The sequence below is a fragment of the Falco punctatus genome, assembly GCF_963210335.1.
Source record: "Falco punctatus genome assembly, chromosome: 8".
Taxonomy (NCBI): domain Eukaryota; kingdom Metazoa; phylum Chordata; class Aves; order Falconiformes; family Falconidae; genus Falco; species Falco punctatus.
Window position 1 is genome coordinate 36,607,020 of NC_137588.1, and position 15,703 is coordinate 36,622,722.

The following is a 15,703-nucleotide window of genomic DNA, read 5'->3' on the forward strand; positions in this document are numbered from 1 at the left end:
AAATATCTTTAACTGCATTTTGACCACAGGCCTTTCCACAAGTTTTTCAAAGAGAGGCCTGTAAATCGAGGTGTCCTAAAATGCATTCCTCAATCTCTGTGTGAAGGGATGGTAATCTTCATGCTCCAGTAGGTGCACGAACTTTGTATTAATCTTATTCTGACAGAATTTGCAGTATAAAACAAGAGTATCACACTTATTTTTACTCTGTGGAGAGTCCGCCAAAAATTACTTAGGCTATGTGCTGTTTTGGAGTAATCACAGAAAAGGAATCTCAGCCTGGTGGATTTAAGCAAGATTTGTTTCAGTGTCACATTTACTTCTTGTAATTAACTTTTTGTAATTAACTGTGGTATTTTAGAAGCTTTGCTTTTCGTAATTATATGTAGTGGTAGAACCAATCTGCTAGGTATTATTGAGGATGAGTGGGGTTTCAGAAAAATGAGTTCTCAGATGAAATCCATGGAAGAAGATTTTAAAGATATTTCCTATGAACAAAATAAGTGATCTCCATGGAGAAGGCAGTTGAAACCAAGCTGCTAACTGACCATATTGCTGCTGAAAGAAAAAGTTGCTGGATTTTCCGCGATTCTGTATCTTATCTATAGCAGTGTTTAGTAAGGGAAACTTTCATAAAGCTGCTGTTCATACCTTACCTTGCTTCTGCTTGAACTCCTCAATAGCAGCTACCATGTGTGAAGAGGTGCTGTGTGACCACGTGGTCAGGGAGGAGCCATTTACCCAAGGGCGGCGTTTGCTTACATGCCTTGCAGGGTCTGGTCAGCTTGTAGACCTGGACACTGGAGGACTTCTGATCCTCTCATTCTTCACTGTGAAGGGGGTCTTTGGAGGTATTTTTCAAGTAACATGTGAGGTGAGGCTAGAGACTTGGGCTTCTTCAGCCTGGAGAAGCATCTAATGGGAGAGTGGGGTTCACAGAGAAGATGGAGCCACACTCTTCCCAGAGGGGCACGGTGAAATGACAGAAGGTAATAGTCAGGCTGTAGTGAGGGAAATTCTCAGATTGCCTGGAGAGACTGCAGATTCCTTGGACATACTGAAAACTCAACTGAATAAGGTCTTGAGCAGCTTTTTCTAACTTTGAGGTCAGTCCTGCTTAGAGCAGGCATTGGATCTTCAGAGGTCCCTTCTGTTCTAAATTATATTGTATGATTCTGTGAGTCTTTGGGGTCTTTTCAGGGAAGCTTGTGCCATCAGTGGAAGAATGCCAGGTCTTACAGATACATGCTTTCCTGCAATAGGCAGGCATCCTACAAATGGGTTTGCATTCGAGGTATCACGAGCATGCAGTAGTTGGCTTGCATAATGTGTCAGTGTCTTAAGCCAGTAAGTGCTTATTCTCCAAAGAGTATTTATATGAATTTGCCTATTTTCTTTTTTACCATATAACAGCAATTACCCTTTTACCACTGAAGATAACTATCTCCAGAGGTGTCGCCCCACCCCCCCCCCACCCCCATCACCAATCATTCTGTGATTCTGGGATAATTAGTCTTGCTGTTCCCTAGAGCACCTATTTTTAGATTATTTTTTTTCCTTTTGTTGTCCATATCCTGTCGTGTAAATAAGAAGATTTCAGTTTTCAATAACTGTCAAATCTAGCCAATTATATAAGGACATTTAATTCATATAAATTATATCGAAAGAAAGAAAGCATGTTTAGAACGATGACTGTACTGAGGGAAAATTAAGTCTGAAATTACTTCAAGCTCCATTCTTTCTCTAGGCTACATTCTGAGATAGATACTTACAAATCTTGTTCCATGAGTGTTTTCACTGAAATTGCACAACGTACTATATAACATGCAGAATAGTACAGGATTTGTCTGTGAATAATATGCAGAACAGCCAAAGAGATGACAGCTGTCTGAAGCTGCGGTTTTCGTGGCTTTATCTTGGAATGATATTACACTAATTACAACAACCTTTCATTTTGTGTATCAGCTTCTGTGGACTAACGTATTCAGAAAACAATCATGCAGGTAAGAGAAAAGCAGCATTTAGAACTAAGAAATATAGTTGTTACATAAACTTCATTAAGGCATGATTTGCAAAATGCCCCTGAGTTAGGGCACTCGAGTAAAACAGGGTGGGGATGTTACTGTTGCTTGACAGTGACATAGACAACATTTCTAACAGTAAAGGGAGAGCTTTACGAAATTTTATATTGGTATATAGCTGTCATTTTCCTCGACAAGTGACTAATTTACTAGAAGATGTCAAGACTGTGAGAAAAGTAGCTGCACATGGGTCGGGGCAATCCCAAGCACAAACACAGGCTGGGCAGAGAATGGATTGAGAGCAGTCCTGAAGAGAAGGACTTGGGGATATGTTGGTTGATTAGAAGCTCAACGTGACCCGGCAATGTGCACTCGCAGCCCTGAAAGCCAACTGCACCCTGGGCTGCGTCACGAGCAGCGAGGCCAGCAGGGCGAGGGGGGGATTCTGCCCCTCTGCTCGGTGCTCAGGAGACCCCACCTGGAGTACTGTGTTCTGCTCTGGGGCCCCCAACGTAAGCAGGACGTGGGCCTGTTGGGGTGAGTCCAGAGGAGACCACGAAGATGATCAGGGGGCTGGAGCAGCTCTCCTGGGCAGACAGGCTGAGAGAGTTGGGGCTGTTCAGCCTGGAGAAGAGCAGGCTCCGGGGAGACCTTACAGCGGCTTCCAGTGCCTACAGGGGCTGCCAAGAAAGCTGGAGAGGGGCTTCTTACAAGGGCGTGTAGTGATGGGACGAGGGGGAATGGCTTTAAGCTGGAAGAGGATAGGGAAGAAATTCTTTACTGTGAGGATGAGACACTGGCCCAGGCTGCCCAGAGCAGCTGTGGGTGCCCCATCCCTGGCAGTGCTCCAGGCCAGGCTGGATGGGGCTTGGGGCAATGTGGTCAGGTGAAAGATGTCCCTGCCAATGGCAGGGGGTTGGAACTATATGGTCTTTAAGGTCCTTTCCAACCCAGACCATTCGATAATTCTGTGAAAATTGCTTCTGCTTCGGATGCCCTTCAGTGACTTTACTGCGCTCTCATGTTTGTGATGGAGGATCCTTCAAAAAGGACCTCTTCCTTCAGTGCTGCCATAAGCAGCCACCTTAGACATTTACATTTTTGGGTAAAAAATGTGTTGCTCATTACAAGGGATTGTTAAGGTTTAATTAGGAGATGGAAGCCAGTTTTAAGCATGTGCCTTTGAAGGCTACTTCAAAAGCCATTGATAAAGTAAATAGGTATGTGTTACAGGCCAGGCTGATGTAATGAGACTCCACTTTAAAAACTGGTCTTGGAAATACACTGACAACACGGTTATGAAAAAAGTAGTTACTTTCAAAAAGAAAGGAAAAGTTGCAGCAGTGGAACATGTCATGTCTTATTTCTCCTGATCCTGCCACTTCTTCACTGTGATTCATTTGGGGGATTTGACCACATCTCCCCCCATTAATGAGACAGTAAGTCCATCTCAGAGCTGTAGCTCCCTGTCACGAGAATACAGAACAGAACAGCAAATATTTTCAGAGAATAATTTATCGATTTATGTACAGGAAAACAACAAACCCACCAATGCAGTAATGAGAAACTACTCCTCTGCTTTAGATAAGTGCACTCTCCCTAGCTCACCTAAGGTCATGGGGTGGATCAATACTGGATGGCCTCACTGGGCATCTGAATAGAATATCTCTTTTGGTACGCTCTAACTATCAGACCACGTATGATGTATTTCTTTCCTTCTTTAACCAGGTTGTAAATTCACACCATGTGGACTTTGCTAAGATGGTTGATGTTAAATGTAATCTCTTTCACTTGAAAAGTCGATCTGTGAATTGACAGTGAGAAAGTAGAATGCAGGTTGCACCAGACTCAAGCAATTTAAGATTCCTGTCTCCTTCATTGCAGGTTTCTGGCTCTTGCGCTGGAGCTTCCTGATAGCTGGAAGGATGCTGCAGACAAGACTGGTTTTAGACTGCGATGCAGATTAAACCTTTTATCATTATGAGAACAAAAATTGTAACAAACTGCTAAGTTTTCGGAGTGTGTCTAAATGCAGCGATAGTTCCAGTAAAATCTTCTATAGGCAGAACTATGATTAGAAACATAATTTGTCATAAATTAATGACTAAGTCAACATGAGTTCTGTACTACGCAAGGGAAAAGGTGAATTTTGATACTGCCTGTTAACATTACAAAAATATTCAAATGGGCATCCTTTAGCTGTATTATCTTGTGTATTTCCAATCGATAACACAGTAATAGCCATATACATTACTGTTGTTTCTGCTGAAATTATTTTTTGGTAACCTGTTTATAATGAGATGTGCCATCAAAAAAGCATCAGTGTTACCTTTTCTTTTTTTCTCATAAGATAGTCACCCAACAGTTCTTATTCCCCGTTTTGTAGGTAGTTAATAAAACTGCTGATTAGCTAAATTGACAGATACATTCATTGTAATTTGGGCTGCAGAATGCTTTTGCACAGAATTATCCGTTTCAGGAGGTACATATTAGAATCTTGTTAGAATTTACAGTCTAGAGGCTATGCGATAACCTAAAGTTTACAATGAATATATTTATGATAATAAACATGGCAAAGACACGGACTGCTTCGGTTAGCTAGTGATATTTTATGGGCAGTGCTTTGTGGTGCAGTCCTATGGATAAATCTGTCCAGCTGATAGTGGCTTACCTGTAATCAGTAGCTCCCTCCCATATTAACTTTGCCTGGTAGGACAGTGGCACCTTGAGCCTTTTTCTGAGGGATGCTGGGCATTTATTAGGTTTTTCAGTGTTTTTTCTGATTATACTAGTCTAGGGTAATGGATGGTTGAAGGGACACGAATGGAAGCACAGAGCTGCTCTTGAGTGGTCCCAGCTGGTGTCATGGTCTGGAAGACACCTGCTTGGCAGCTGATGGCATTGATAGCAAATAATTGAGGGAAAAAATAATGACCAGGGTGAGGACAAGAGCTGAGTCCTGTTTGTGATACATTTGAAAGGAACGATTCTGAAGCAAAATCTGTCTAGGATGCAGATTGAGGTTTCGGCATTTGCCTTTCCAGGATGGAGTGCATCAGTCTGTTATCAGCCATGTCTGCCTGGGGCTTTGCCAACACTTTACTGATCTAGCCTCTCCACATCACATTGCAAATTCATAAAGTATGTGTTTTCTGTATTGTTATTTTCTTGACATTGATAATGCATTTTTGAGCTTATAAACAGATGGAGAGTAATAAGGAAGAAAACAACCAAACCAGAACTGATTTACTATTTTTTGTTCTTGATAATAATTTCTTCCAATGACAAGGCAGTGGGCAGGAGGTTAGGCAATAAGGTAAGTGGGAAGCAGCACAGATAATACTCTCTTGACTTCAGGAGGACACAGAATCCAGTCCCACCAGACAATCTCCTATGTCCAATAAGGAAGTATGACCTAGAGAAATGCAGGGGGAGGTGGTTGTGCAGCTTGTTGAAAAACACATTCAGAGCTCTGTTACCAGTTAGTTACTGTCAACCAGGAAGGCCATTAGAAATGGCGTCCTGCAGGGCACACATACTTGTGACTGTCCTCAGTATTTTCACTAACAGATTGTATAATGAAATAGAGGGTACCACTATAACACATCTGGGTAATTGTAGTTAGTGAGTACTTTGAAGGGCAGGCCAAAAAGTACACGTTAGATAATTTTGAGCATGCTCTGAAATCAGAAAAGTGAACTTTTCATTAAAGAAAAAAAATGTGCAGCACTCACACTATGTAGCAAGATGGGCAGCGGTACTGTAGAGGAAAATCTGGAATTGAGAGTTATGGACTATGTGAGTAGCATTATACTTTGTAAAAAACCACCCATCTTAAAATCATGTATTTCTTACGTTTTCCTTCTGATACCCAAGTTCCTGAAATTTATTCTTCTGATTCCTAAAAGAGAGTATTTTTAACAGGTAATCTGCCCTTTTATTGTTGTTCCATAACACTTTCTGCCACTGTAAATAATGACAAACAATCAAGGTCAAATAAAAACATCAAAACTTTCTCTTGAATAATTCCTATTCCTGGTTTGCCCATAGATTCAGAATAGATTAGGAACCTTTTTTCAAGATACCTAAATTTCATTAACAGAAAGAAATGAGGCATTTAGGAGTCTTAAGCTCTAGCGAATACCAGTGAATGAATTAAAATCTCTTGAACTTAATGAAACTTTACCCTTGATTTTGCATTTTTTTAAAAAAAAAATCTTCATTCTTAGTGAGCGATGTATATCTGCACACAGAAATTGGAGAGATTTATCACTGCAGTATGGATATTGTATTACATGAGTCTGGATTGTTTGTATCTAATGTCTGTCAGTTTACCTGTAGGCTTCGATCTTTAAATTATTTCCCAAAGCCTGGGTTTAATTGTGGATTTGATAGTAGATTAGATCAAAGCAAAAATGTGTGACTGCTTCACAAAGGGGAAAACAAGGAAAAATTAAGGAGGAGGAGACAAAAATACAATACTGGTGTTATGTATGCATGTATGCATTCTTAGTCTTTCCTGCACTAGAGAAATGAGGAAGTTATCCTCTCTCAGACAGATTTTCAGTGGGATTTATTTCAGTTTTGGAACATTAGAATTGAGAAGCATAGGGGAAGGGACAGATGAGGCTATGTGAGATGTGATGGATCAATCTCTGTAGGGCATTTTGTGGCTGCCTTGGAGATTCCTGCAGTTTAATTTATGAGAAATAAAATTGCCTGCTTGTATAGAAATCGTCCTGGGCTAATTTCTTCAAACCTGGTGGCATAGCAGAGTTGTCTGTGTAAATATGTGCATGCCTATACTGGAGTCTGCAGCTGGGCACTGGTTTGGGAAATGGAAATTCATCCTCGTATTGTATTACATGCCACTGATCTCCAGGTAATGTGTTACTGTAGACCAATTTTTCTTTCCTTGGGTCTTAGTTGATAGGACAAGGGGAAGAAAGATTGATACTGATTTTCCAGTGACAGGTTGTTCACAAAAGAGTGATGGTGGGCTACCCTCCTTTTTTCATGGGAGATGTCAGCAGGCATCACACGACGCTTAAAACAGTGCTACTATATTTCAGTCTGGGTCTGGCCCAGCTTCCACCTCAGGTGTAGCTGCTGCAAGGTTATTTCATAAGTGGTAGGAGAATTGGCATGACATTACTTTATGGATGCTAACTAATAGCAAGAAAGACTCCAACTCATTTCTGTCACTGTAGCCTTATGCCAGCAACATAAAAACTGAGGAGACTCTTAGAGCATTTGTCCTGACAGCAATCTACAGTGCAACATTTTATCCAAAGGCAACTCAGTAATCTGCAGACTTCCTGTAAAATAAAGATGATGAAGACTGTGTCAGATAAATTACGTATATTTGATTTCCTTCAAAAACAGAACTGTTATATTCCACTCTGTGGAAGGAAATAAGCAGGCTTTCTAGTTTAACTATACACTGTTCCTATCTGATAAACAAAACAAATATCAGCACCTTGGTACCACACACAGCATTTGTTTTCTGGGGAAAAAAAGTCTTGATCAAGTAGAAAAGTCTTTTGAAGCTAGAAGGCTTGAACACTGAAAATGTATACTACAAGCGTGTACCAATAGAGGGATTGTTAAAGAACAAAATAATGAGAAGTAAAGCAGAGGAACATCAAAGCTTGCCAGGCTATGCATTTCTGCCTTGATTAGGAGGAAGGAGGGAAGAAGGGGGGAAAGAAGGTTTTAGATCAATAGGAAATGGCCCGATCACCTCAAAGTCAAAGACAGCGCCATCCAAATGTGTACAATTTACAGGAACTGCTAGAGCATCTCAACCATAAAAGTCCCAAATGATCTGACAGTACTCACACCATATTTATCAGGTACAGAGAGTGAGCTGAGATCATCTTATCTGAAGGAAACTCCTTTTAAAATGTAAGGGTAGATAGATTTTCATTTTGTCTTTCATCCCTCTGATTAAGTTTAGCTCTCTTTGGTCCTCCTAAGATTTCTTTCATCTAGTGTGTAGTCTGTATGATCTAAGCAACTATCATTGGTGAAAGTCGTTTTTGGGGTCCTTTTTTAAATGATGAATTGTCATTAAAGAGAGTATAGTAGATGAAAGAGGTCCAAGGAGAACCAAACTGTGCTGAGACTTACTCGGGAGGATGAAAGACATAATGAGAGATATAATGAAGAGCAATCTCCCCCTCAAACTGGAGACAGGCCCTTCCAATTATGACTTGTTTTTAGTACCAGCTTCCAGGGAATTAAAATCTTAGTTATGAACAGTTGGTTCAGACTTTTGTACAATTCTTGAGAATTTTTTATTATGGGAACAATGGGCCTGGGTGGTCATGCTTCATGGTTTGTGCAGAGCATGTTATGAACTATAACAGAAGCCTTTTCTGTGGCCACGGGTGGGTTGTAAGTAGACCTGATCACACAGCCCAGTGTGCGCCTTATCAGAAATACAGGAGACGTTTAATCCTAAAACTCTGTGTTTTGTTGACTTAGAACCTAAAACATGAGGGTTTATGATCCTTAATATTTTATATGAGTTCATGTAACTGTCACTGTAACTGCCTATAAACATACCTGATTTTTTTTCATGTTCTTCCTAATCTTTTGGCCTCTGTGTCTGGTGTATTTCAGTTCAATGGGTTGACACTGCAGTGAGTAAATTGTTTCACTTTCTTGATGATTTTCAATTTAATTGAATTATTCTTTGTTCTTGAGACATTTGAGTCCCATTTGGTCTCCTTTTTTGTTTGCTATTTTATTTAAAACTTTCATGTCCCTCTTGTTCGCCTCTCCATGTTGCAGGCAGTCTCATTCAGTACTGATTTAGATCTACTTCTGCTTTTATAAAATTTTAATTTCCTCCTTGTCACAGTTGTGCTGTTTACAAATCCAAAGATAATTCATGTCAAAGCTGCTGTGGTTCATAGGGAAATTGTTAAGGATTCATCTGAGCCAAGCAGTGTAAGATCCACGTTCTCTGGCAAATGGCCTTAAGGAGAACTTTTCCTCAGGTAGACACTTCAAATGGAAAACCTTGAAGTGTGACCTAAAATATTAAAAAGGTTTTATACTATTGTTTTTGGGAAAGCACTAGGGGTGTTACTCTCCCAGTCATTACCAGAATAATCGCTGCCTTGTCCATAATGATCTCAGTCAAGTGTAATACCAAATTGTGAGAAATTCTGGAGTCCTTAACTGGAAGGATAAATACTGGCTGTTATTCTCACAGTACAATAGTACCAAAGGGGCTCACTTTGATATTCATTTTACCTAGCTGAAGAAAGGGACGGGTCTGGGTTGAAATGCTGATCCTGTTTGGATCTATGTAATATTAAAGCACTGTGTCAGTTGTTTGGACACCCCCCTCCCCCCAGAAAAACAGAAACCCAAAAAACTCAACAAACAAACTAACCCAACTGTTGGTGAAAGAAAAAAGGGAGATGTTGAAAGGAATGCAGTTTGATTTATAGCAGATATTGTTCATTGTCAGGCTGCTAAGGTTTGGACTGCCTGGGGACTTTCCTTCAGAGGAACTTGGTAAAAGTTGAGGTTTGTGTTTTCCTATATTCTGCATTAGTTAGAAAGCATTTCTTACTGAAAATTGTTGATTCAGGTTTCTTTGAATAATTAAGCACTAATATTCAACATGAAAATTAGCGTCCTAAATGGCAGAGCTCATCAGTGTGGCTTGCTGTAAATCTCAGGCATGAGATTTGTTAAATGTGACATACCAGAACAGTGCAAAAGGAATCTTGATATCATGTTCCTTGACTCTGAATTTGTATATTTGTGTTACCTCAATAGCTTTATGTCTGCAGTAGAGCTTTTAGACATGAGATTTCAGTAGAATAAATGAATAACCTTGGCTCAAACTATCTTTCAAAATTCACAGCATCTTCCTTTCAAATGCATGCACTAAAGTGACAGGGGAATAACTGGAAGTGACGGGGATACTTATGAAGTGCTTGCACTTGTGAGAATATGTCAGGTAACTGTGAAACAGTCAATATTACGTTTGCTTTATGTGTTCAGTGGTGCTCTTTTCTGTTGCCACTGTTTCTAAATATGTCCAGAAATATTAAGAATACTGAGCAATGTGTTTAGCACTTTCTAAATTAGCCTGATGATTGCAGCAGTAATACTTCCAAGCATTTTTCCTGTTGGAAACACCCCTTCTCCCCTATTGTTAACAGTATTGTCATTGACTTGCTTCTCAAAAGACTCAGGATAAGACTCCATCTTCTTTATCTTATAATAAATCAAGAGAAACTTCATCCAAAAAATTGGAATTCCACGGGATTAAAATTGCTACACAAGAAAATGCCACCTCTATACTTTGATGGCAATAGATAGTAATGAAAAAAATGTCGTGTTCTAACAAAGATTTTTCTAAAGTCAATTTTTTTCCTGGCAGCTGCGAGTTTTGCCTGGTGCATGCATCATTTATTAAAAGATTGCTTATATTGGCTTTGTGAAATAAGGAAAGTTTGGAATAATATATTGAGATATTTGACAGAGTTTTCCAGAAGTAGGATATTTTGTAATGTCAAATTTGAATCTTGGATCTGAAGGCTTTTAGCAATGTTACTTTTTACAGATTTTCTGGTTAATTCTGGTCAGTACTGTTGTTCGTTAATTACAGTTCACTGAATTTTCAGTCCTGCAATCATATATTTTCTCCTTTGATATGTGCCCTGAGGTGATTGACATTTCTTCGAGTTATCTCTTTTCTACTGTCTTTTGGATATTATCTTTTTTATATATATATTTATATATATGTTATATATATAACTTTATCTTTGTTTTTATTCTGGTCTTTGTGTAGATGAAGGAAATGCCTGAACTAGAGGTACACAGTATGAGGGAGTCTTAACTGACTTGTTAAAATATAATAGGCTTGTAGAAGGACATCTGCTTCAGCATTTGTTGAATTTGGAGTGAAGGAGATCAGGACGTCCTCAGGGGGTTGTATGACATGAGAGAGCAGCGCTCCCAACCACTGCTGTATGATGGGAATATATGGGCTTCCACAGCCTTTGTTCTTGCTGAGCGTGAGCCTTCACTGCTGGCTGGCTTTATTCCTTGTGCTCTGGGAGAGCATCTTAATAATAGGCACTTATTAACGATATTTGAACAAATCAAGTGGAAATTGGTCTGCAGAGCTGACTCACATGCAGACGTGAGCTCTTGTGAGAGGTTGAGGGATGTAGCTCTTCTTGTTGCATTTTAACTCCGAGAGCATGTGATGTCATCATGGCAGATGTTCTTTAGGCACATTGGGGAATTTGTGGGGCAAGTCAGATGCACCATGCTTGTGAGAAGTTGCTTTGACCAGCAGGTGGTTTTTCAGTACCACTTTGAAATGATTGGTTAGTGGAACATTTAAAAAATCCCTGCCTGCAAGATTTTGTGCGTGAGTTTTGTGCGGGCGATGTTGCTGGTGAAGTTGCATGTGAGCAAACCTCCAAACAAACAGGGAATGCATTTGTGCTTTAAAATAAATAGGTATCTTCAGTGCCTAGTTTCATGGAGTATAAATTTTCATGTAATCTAAGCACATCTGCTCATAATAATTAACTTCTGTGGTATATGAAAGGAAAAGCTACATCAGCTTGATGGTATGACGAGATGGATTGCTTTCTATCTGTTCAGCGTAATGATTAATTGTAGCGTTTATAGGAAGATGGCTGCTTTTTATTCATTTTTGGGTTTAGATCATGTATCCTGCCTTCTTAAGCTTATTTAAATGTAAATACTCTGCAAATCTGGTATGAAAGCATAAACTTTCCAATTTTAAGTGCTTTGATGAATAACAGGCCAAAATATGTCTCTGCTTAAATTGTCTTATCTGAAGACTTTGAAAGATGCCGGTCTTTCCTAGTGAGATGAATTTCACAGGTAAATGTAAATATTGAAAGTAATCATGAAAGAAATTTAGAAGGATTATGGAATTTCATTTGACCTTAAGATCTGGTGTTTCCAAGGGGCAAACTTAATAATAATGAAACATTAGCAATTTGTAGTTGGTCCTGTGGTTTTGCAAGTTGTAAGTATTTACTATGAGTGAAATAAGCATGTGATGTGTTTCCAGAAGTTAAATACACTTAATTCTTGCACTTTAGTTCATTAAAATTTGAGTATATGCTTTGTGCAATGCAAACTTCCTGGTTCGCAGAAATAGCGATGGGTATATGAGTACAGCTATCAGTTAGTGCTAACCTGTCATGTAGGTTCATCGGGGAACCCACTGATCCTGTTGTATTTTCTCCCAGTGCAGTTGTCGTCGTCTTCCATTACTTGAAAACAGGTTACTGTGTGTTGCATAGATGGAGGTCAGCCACAGGTTTTTATTGGTCTTGAGTTTGCATGGTAATAGTGGTGGAACCAAAGGAAATGATGTGTGGAGAGCAGTTACTGAGCAAAAATCTGAAACTTGGGTAAAGCTTCAGGAGGTGTGTACAGAATTTAGCCTACTGCTTAAAAATCTTTCTGGGTTGCTGAAATCATATTGATTAAATGATAAACAAAGTACTTTCTTGAAATCTCATGGTGACTGGCATAAACTCCCTGATTGAATTATACTGCAAACAGAACACTATAAGGGAAAATGTCTTTACCAGTTACAGTTAATATTTTTTTTAAGGTTTTCTTATTAAAAATTCCATCCCAGGATTTTCTCAGAAGATAAAGTAGACTCAACAAAGAAGTTAATGCAAAAATAAGCTATTGCAATGGCATCAATGAACAGATAAAATAAGCAAATAAGCAATTTGCAGATAGAGAGTCAACATCCCATGAAATGTTTATAAAGGTAATATTTAAGATCTCATAAAATCAAATTGTATTCAGATACAATAACAAAAGTCGGTAATAAAACAGTGGTGAATCAGGTCCAGAGATAATCATAAAGAAAAAGGCTGTATTTGGTTTCAGAGGTTTTCTTTAGTGCTAAGCATGCTATATGTTTTTACGGCAACTCCACCCAATCTTTGCTTACCCAGTTACTCATGCTTACAGTGTGCACATACGAATCAAACTGCTAAAGGCATGTTCTTTTTGATGCAATGCAATTTAATTATTAAGAAAGTCATTTGGATGTCATTTAGGATTCACAGTGCTGAGCGTTTTTAGGATTTTTGTCCTCAAGCAAACAAGCTATTCTAAAATGAGGCTACTGTTCTTGGTTTTCTTCCCCAGAGCCTGTCAATCTATTACAGAAAGAAAGTTGATGCATTTAACTTTTTGGTTTTGTTTTGTTGTGCGTGGTAGTTGTTGTCTGCTGGCTAATTACTTGTTCCAATATTTTTGTGCAAATCACGAATAAGCTGATGGGCCTATATTTCCATATCCCTCATCTTAAATAAAAAATAAGAATAAATAGAGCCGTTAGAAGGATAGGCAGAGTGTTTGCTGGTAAGTTGCACTTCGTCCGTGAGGTCTCACAGATGCTCATTTCTGACACATCAAGAGTGGTTTTTACAAGTTTGTGAGAGCCAGGATTCATTAGGACAGCCAGTTTCAACGAAGCTGGTTTATCCTTGACAGCCCTTACCCTGAAAGGGGACCGAGGGGCCAGAGGTTTTGCCTTTTTGTAACCGCTAATTGTAGTGCTCCCAGGACTGCAGCTGATCCACTCAGTGAAGGGTGGTGCAAGCTTGGGCCAGTTTTGGGGGAGGTGGGGTGCGAGAGGGGAGAGTGTCCATTTTTTACCACGTTTGCAGAAGGATCCTTTGTTACCTTTAATGCCTGTTGTTAATTCTGATTTTTGCATGCTCGTGCTCATCTTATGCTATTCTGCAGCTACTTGACCTAGTTTCCACCTTTTTTTTTTTTGTTTGTTTGAGGGCAGTGAGTATCTTTTGACTGAGCTTAGCTGATCTCCCATATGCGGGTTTATCCCTGCCATGATTGGGCCCGTTCCCTAACAGCAGAGCTTTCACTTTGGGGTTTGCCTGTTTTCTGAACTGCACCTTTCTTCAATTTTCTTTTCTCTACCAGCCCAACCTTCCAGGACACCTCACTTAGCTTTAATGCAAATATATTTATATCAATGTATTAGTCTATGTGCCCATCCCAGCTGTTGTGTAATTAACGGTCATTCTCTTCCGGCCTGCCCTCCACCCTGAGGTTCTCCATTGGATCTTCCTCATGGCTTACAGTCTAGCTGGTTAGAGTTTACTTTGTCCCCATCCCAACAGAACAGGTTCCACCAAATGCACCACTACAACAGTTTATGAATTGACTGTACTCTGTTCTTTGTTCCTGTAGCATCAAATAGAGTGGTGTGGATGGTGTCCTCCTGCTGGCTGATGAGCTCACCTCTTTCAAGGTCCTTTTTCCAGCATAGCACAGATCCCTTTTAATCATCAACCAGGCCTTCAGTAGGTCAGTCGTTCTTTATAGATTAGCCCAGAGACCGAGAACTTGTATAATTTGTAGGGAAAATAAAACCTATCATCATCTGCATTTCCTTCCAGAAGAGCTGTACCCCTTTATGTTACTGTTCCAGTCATGTGAATTCACCTGTTAAATATTGGCTGCAACAGGGTTTTCACTCAAAAATACCTGTTAAAGTGATAACTGTGTAAACATTTTCAGTCTGTTTTTTACAGCTTTGTTGAATAAAAATAGCCTTACTGTGAAACCTCAGTTATCTTAGCTGAAGTGTAATATAAAGATGATGGAGCAGCTGTCACAGCTTGGGAGAAGGATGTGGGTGCATCATTGGTCACTGCCTCTGGCAGTGCTGGGACAAGGTACATTAGGCTGTCTTCTTGTGGGGGAGAAAAATCGGGTCCCATTTCTTTATTTCCTTATGTAAGTTACTCTGAAAAGAATAGTTTTTATTGGTAGCAGGTGAAGGTTGGTTGCTGTTTATTCAATGTTTTTATAGTTGTGGAAGATCGCATGTTGATAAAGGATAGTTTGATTTTGGAAGGTAATTATGTATTATGTGTTTGGGGTTGTTACCAAAAAGTCCCACTATAATCGTAATGGAAAGCATATTAAAACTTCATTTTAAACATCTATGATAGAAAGGTAGATAAGCATGTGAAACATTAAAGAGTTAAGCATTTCTTTCTTCACAATCTTTGCTCATTCTTTTGCTGGGAGGGGACTGTCAATCTTGTGGCTTTTAACTTAAATGTAACCTGCGTCCCTACCTCCAGCATACACTTAATTTTTCTAGAATAATTTTATATAGCAGTGTGAAATAGGCTTCTGTTATACTGGGCAATGTAGAAAACAAGAATCTGTGCAAAGCCTCTTTGAATCAGATTTTTTTGCGTGTTTACTGTACTGGAAAACCTTGTAGTCTCATCAAGACTTCTTGCTTACTGATAGTAGACACATCAATATTGGTAAGTCATCTTTTTTGTTTTTATTTAAAAAAAACACACCTTGCTGCATTTATTGAGTAGAAAAAAGAAGATTATTTTGTGTTTATAGTTTTTATGGGTACACAATTCTCATCACACCCAGGAGATAATATTGTGGTTTGGAGTGGTTTTTTTGTACTTAGAACAAGTGGGTAAATAGTTAAAGTAGCCATTTTGTGCATTCCTTTATTATTTTCAACAACTAGAGAACAACTTTTTTTTTTTTAATGTAATCGATAACTTTACCAATAGTATTTTTCAATACTTTTTTCTTTATCTTTTGACAAATTCCAGTTTTGTGTACAT

The 15,703-nt window shown here is 39.2% G+C and overlaps 1 protein-coding gene across 1 annotated transcript in view; it reads left to right on the forward strand.

Moving 5' to 3' along the window:
* Nucleotides 1-15,703, forward strand: part of THSD7B (thrombospondin type 1 domain containing 7B) — a 535,716-nt gene that overhangs the window by 403,088 nt on the left and 116,925 nt on the right. The window lies entirely within an intron of this gene.